Below are 6,000 nucleotides of genomic sequence, written 5' to 3'. Positions count from 1 at the left end.
TTCCTTCATTTTTTAGGGAAACTGTTAAAAATGACATTTAAAGTTAAGAAGAATTTTGAAGCAAGGTGGGATGTTGTGGGATGTTTTTTTATGTTATTAGTCTGAATCTTAGTGTAATCAGTGTGTTGCAGGTTAGCCATGTGTAGGCCTTGGTGCGCGTGTGTGTGCTGTGCTGTATTAGTGTGTTTGTATGTGTGTGTGTGTGAGAGAGAGAGAGAGAGAGAGTAGGAGCATTGAGGTCCAGACGGAGTTGCACTTCCTCCTCCACTGTTAAAACTATCAAAGTATAAGGAGCACCTTAACTAAAATCATCACACAAAATTTGCAAATTTCCCCAAATTTACAGAAAGTGAAAAAATGGAGCATGATTTTATGAGAAGGCCTCACTGCTGCCCTCGGTGCAAAATATAAGAGCCTGAGAGACAGTGAGACATGACGTGCACACACATGCACATGCACTGTTCCGATAGTTGTTTTATTATTGTTAATGATGTTTCTTATTGTTTACCTACTATATTATTCATTTAAGTATATTATGTATGTATGTATATATATATATATATATATATATATATATATATAAATTCAGATTAATGTTATTTATAATGTAATCAATGCTTTAGAATTGCTTTGGCAACAGTGTATTTTTTAAATACACTATTACTATTACTCTTTGATTCTATATATTATATATCTATATACATTAATTTATTACTCTTTAAATACTATTATATTATAGTATTTATATGTATATTAGTATACCAATATATATATATATATATATATATATATATATATATATATATATATACACTCCTGATTTTCTTGTGCATTATTACTAAGCTTTGGCAATACGAGTGTAAATATTTGTTATTCCAATAAAGCACATTTGAATCTTCAGAGCGCGCGCGTGTTCTTCTCTACCCTACCGCACATGCTCAGATACAGAGGCTCCCTCTGGCCTGCGCGCGCTGATCTGCAGGCGGGAATAAAGCGAGTGGAAGTGCGCGCGCGCGCGTAAGAGAGAGAGAAAGCGAGAAGGAGGCAGGCGAGGAGAAGGAGGAGGAGGTTTGGGTCGCCGCTGCATCCCCGGAGGAGCGGAGCGAACAAGAGAAGAGAGGAGAAGAGAAGAGAAAACGCCGCGGAGGGAGCGGAGCGGTGCAGGTACTGAACAGCATTAAAGCTCGCGCCGTGCACGGAGCGCGCACCGTTGAAACGGTTCTCCCTTTGATCAGATTTTTGTCGCGGTGTAAAGCTGTCCGTGGCACGAAATAACGGCGATCTGACGGCACTAACGAGCTCCCGCGTGCGCTTTCTGCTCTAGTGCGCGTGCTCAACCGGGTTATTTCACTGCGAAACCGACTTACAGCAGCTGCGCGTGAATCGAGCCGGCGCGTTTTACTGGCTGAATGAAAGCAATACAGTGTGTGTGTGTGTGTGTGTGTGCGGTGCTGAGCTCAACGGAGATGTTACTTTTTTTTTTTTTATTATGAAAAATCGAAACACACTGGTATCATTTTAGTGTTTTTGTATGGAGCTAAAATGTGTGTATGGATTGCATTGCATCCATAATGTATGCACAGTACGGGCTGTTTTGTTTACTCAGCACTTAAATTTCAAATATATCTGTAATGTCAAGACATACAGTACAAATTTCAAATTTGCATCTATCTATCTATCTATCTATCTATCTATCTATCTATCTATCTATCTATCTATCATAGTATTTTCCCCATATGTCTTCCCACATGCGCAAATAACTATCTAAAATAATATGAGATATTATTATTATTATGCCTTGCCATAATTTTCACCAAGACATTAAATCATTGCATGTATAATAAGCTTTGCGATTTTTGAAACCTATGGTGTGGTGCACATCCTGTAAGTTGAGTAAGTAAGTAACAGCCAACGCACAAGCTGGTTTCTGGTTTCTTCTCAGAGGAGCTGGGGAGGAGCAGGAGCAAAAGCCACAGTGGATGGCCCACCGCCACCACACCCCACCGTTATCCCATCCCATCATGCAGTAGTGTCCGCAGTGCCAGATCTGGGATACCCTTGGAAAACAAAGAGGAAGGAGGGGAGAGGAGTTGTGTGTGGGGTGTTCTACGGAGCCCTTTGGGCCGATCTTTGCTTCCTTCGGCCAGCCAGTCCATCTGTCTCTGTTTCTCTTCGTCTCTCTTGCTCTTCATGCTCTCTGCACCTAGCTTCCTCTCCCTCCCTCAATTAAACCCCCAGTCTCATCGGATGCTTATCCTCCAGGACTTCCTTGGTCTGAGTAGTAATTTGCCAACTATAATGCCATTTACTCGCTTTCTTTTCAAAGCCAAGGCATTAAACGGCACCCATTTACCTGTCTGCTTGTAAAGTTTTATGAGGATGCTTGGCACAATGAAGTATCAGTTGAAACACTTGATAAATGCTTCACTGTATGTCAGGCAGTGTGTCACTTTACATAGCAACTATATATGTGTCAAACTATAGATTCAACAGTCTGGCACTGTGATACTTGGTATGGATATTGAAGTGCATAATGTGCACCAAATATTGTATGAATTTGGTTTAACTGAGGATGTACACAAATAGCAAGTGTAGCAAGGAAGTGTCCAGGGAGGGGCAAAACCTTCCTAACAACAAAAGCAGCTTCCTTTAAGTGAGTTACTCTGCCCTGTGACACATCCTGAGAAGCAGCAGGCTGGTTTTTATGTGTTTTGGAGTAAGCATGCGTTAACCTTAACCATATCAGCATGGTAGTTGTTGGATGAGAGGAGACCTTTAAATGTGTTTAACCTATAAGAGCCCAGACCCATTTTCCTTTGAAGAGAAATTCTGTGGAATGAAACACAGACCAAACAGACCACATAGAATACATTTTGAAAGACACCATGTGGCATCAGTTAGTTCAAGAAATGCAGTCAGAACATGTTTTAAATACAAAATATGAGATGTTATTTAATCATTAAAATCTTTTAATGGAATAAAACTTACTTTCAGTACCCAAAAAACAAGCTTTTTTAAAATGAGCTAGTTCCGTCACACATGCTAACCAGTGCCACCATTTTGGAAATTATGTCATAGGTACACAAATTCACAGATTGTCACATGACTGAACCAGGATGTTCATTACATCTAACTTCATAAGTTAACATCAAGGATAGAGCTGAATTAAGGAACTTTACAGAACATTTAAAGGGTTTGTGACACCTTTGTCACCATGGCTTGCTAAACTGCATTCATGTTTTCAGTAAAAAAAAAAAAAAGATACTGTACATATGCAAGATACAGAGATATTCCCTCCATGTTACTATCGCAAAGACAGGAAAAATATTTAGAACCACTTTAATTTTTTTGAGAGTACTGGATACCTTTAGATACGATCATTTATTGTGAAAATAAGGTTACAGTACCAGTCAATAGTTTGGACACACCTTTTAATTCTACATTCTAAAAGAATAACTGAGATTTCAAAACTATGAAATAACGCATACGACATTAGGGAATTTAATACCAACAACAACAGCTGTTAGTTGTGAAGTGCATTTGCAAAACCTATCAAGCACCATGATGATGAAACTGGCTCTTATGAAGATCATCCCAGGAAAGCAAGACCAAAAGTTACCTCTGCTACAGAGGAGAAGTTCATTTAGTTACCAGCCTCAAAAATCAACAATTAACATCACCTCAGATTAGAACCGTTATGAAAGCTTTAAGTAGCAGACACATTTCAATATCAACTGTTCGAAAGGGATTATTGCATATTTTGGATACCCTTAGCATTGTTTTACAGTGTAGAAAGAAATAAAATTAAGAGAAGACAGACCATGCGATTAGGTGGTGTGTCCAGATTTTTGACTGGTATGTACGGTTTAGCAACTTTTCTTTTTAGCAAATCCTAGCTTGAGCTGTATTTCTGTTTCAGTTATGTTTTAAACACACTAGAATTATGATGTATGCCATGATTGTACAGTTTCACAGTTCCTTGCTTAAAGATTACATTTATTTGGGTGTCACAGTACTGACATGATTGGTTGTCAGGCTTCACAATGGGCTAGAGGGACATTTGGTTCAGAAATGGCTTCTGGGGAAAATTCAGGTGATTACTACTAAATAAGAGGATTATCAGTGTGTTAGTCAAAAATATTGAAATAAATAATGATAACAAAGCAATTAAATAAATGTAAAACTACCTGGCTGTTATTGATTATGAAAATAAAGGTAGATGAACACAAAGACATGTGAAGCTCCATTGTTCTGGAATTTTTCGTAACGCAAGTTTTATTTATATAGTGCTTTTAACAGTGGTCATTGTCGCAAAGCAGCGAGAATCACAAGAAAATGAGTGAAATGAGTATAAAATATGTGAGAAAATATGTATAAATCAAAATGATCAGATTGTCCCTGATGAGCAAGTCGAGGGAGATGGTGGGGGAAAAAAACCTTAATAATTAACCTTATAAGTAAATCATTACTTTTAAAATATCTTAATTTCTGAAATTATGTAGTGGATTCATTAAAGGACAATTAGCATTATTTTTCCTTTCGCAAACATTTTGCAGACAGCAGAAGGAACTTGTCAGAAAAAGATCATCCATAAAGATGCCTTTCTTACACTGAGGATAGAAAAGATGATGTGTGAAAGAGAAACCTGTTCACTTTCACATTACTTATGCTGTGCTTTTTAATCAAAAAACAGTGTTTGATCTCAGCCTGCCTTTCCCAAGATGAAAGTTGTCACAGGTCTTTATGGGATTTGGAATCTGGGCCAATATGGACCAGCGGCAGCCAATCATAGTTAATATTTGTGTGGAGTTACATCTTCAAGCAGGCAGCGCAGTGGTGTAGTGGTTAGCACTGTGGCCTCACACCTCCAGGGTGGACGGTTTAGTTCCCAGCTTGGGTCTGTGTGCATGGAGTTTGTATGTTCTTCACGTGCTAGATGGGTTTCCTACGGGTCTCTTGGGTTTTCACACAGTCCATATACATACAGTTTCAGCTGATTGGTGGTCCCAAATTGCCCATAGTGTGTGTGTGTGCATGTGTACCCTGTGATGTGTTGGGTAGTAGTTTCCTGGAATAGGCTTCAAGCTCCCTGTGAACCTATACAGGATTCGAAGATGAATGAATGAAGAAACATTTTTAATCTGTATAAGTACCTAAAACCTAAAAGATTCTCTGTTCATGCACAATGTATGGTTCTTGCATAGACTACCTACTGCCAGACAGAAGCCTGAAGAGTTGCTTGTTCACTCAGAGGATCAGATATCAGTATCATATCAGGAAAAATGGGATTAGTGCATCGCTACACCAAAGTATACAGCTATCCTGAATAACATATCCAGTTCTAAAGCAACATGCTGTTTATGAGTCTTTAGTTTGCCCTTCTCACTCTCAGTATTAAGGTATGTGAGTAAAATCCTCAGCTTCGGTGCTTCCTACATGTAGCCTGAGGGACGGAGGAACAGAAAGACTTAGTGAGAGAAAGGTGGAGTGCAAGTGTGGAATAATCTTGCTGTCACAAGGCAGTGATGAGATAAACCCCAGCACCATATGCCGCTCTGGCTCTCAAGGGATGACTGCGGTGTTTTCATTTCTCCAATCAAGCAGGCATGGAAATCAGTGTTGACCCAGTGCTTCTCTTACTGCTTAGAACGCACAGCAAAAATTAGCCCTAATGAATTCTTGCTACTTCTATTCCAGCGTATTTGAATTCTGAATTCTGACTGGTCATTTCTTAAAACAGCTGCCCTGTAAGGCAAAACATGGCTTTATATTTATGTTTGTTCTAATACGATATCATTTCTGCAGTAGTAGCGTACATGGTGACTTGTGTGGCAGACATTGATATAAAGCAGAGTGATTAAAAGTTGAGTGTAATAGATTACCTTGACATATTCATCAAGGAGATATTGATTTGTTTTCGGAGAAGTCTTCATGAGCGTGAAACCTTCCTATTTTTTGCTTTGCAGGCGTGCTGGAACAATAAATGTATTTATTTATTTA

At 38.8% G+C, this 6,000-nt stretch overlaps 1 protein-coding gene across 1 annotated transcript in view; it reads left to right on the top strand.

Moving 5' to 3' along the window:
- Positions 1–1,053: 1,053 nt before the first annotated feature.
- capn5b (calpain 5b) overlaps positions 1,054–6,000 on the top strand; it is a 59,706-nt gene continuing 54,759 nt past the window's right edge. Inside the window, exon 1 of the mRNA XM_053478694.1 lies at positions 1,054–1,164. The gene's annotated coding sequence lies outside the window, so the exon portion shown is untranslated. The remainder of the gene's footprint in view (positions 1,165–6,000) is intronic.

The sequence above is a fragment of the Clarias gariepinus genome, chromosome 19 (assembly GCF_024256425.1).
Source record: "Clarias gariepinus isolate MV-2021 ecotype Netherlands chromosome 19, CGAR_prim_01v2, whole genome shotgun sequence".
NCBI classification, from domain to species: domain Eukaryota; kingdom Metazoa; phylum Chordata; class Actinopteri; order Siluriformes; family Clariidae; genus Clarias; species Clarias gariepinus.
Note: the sequence above shows the minus strand (reverse complement) of the source record. Positions and strands in the feature narration are given on the sequence as shown.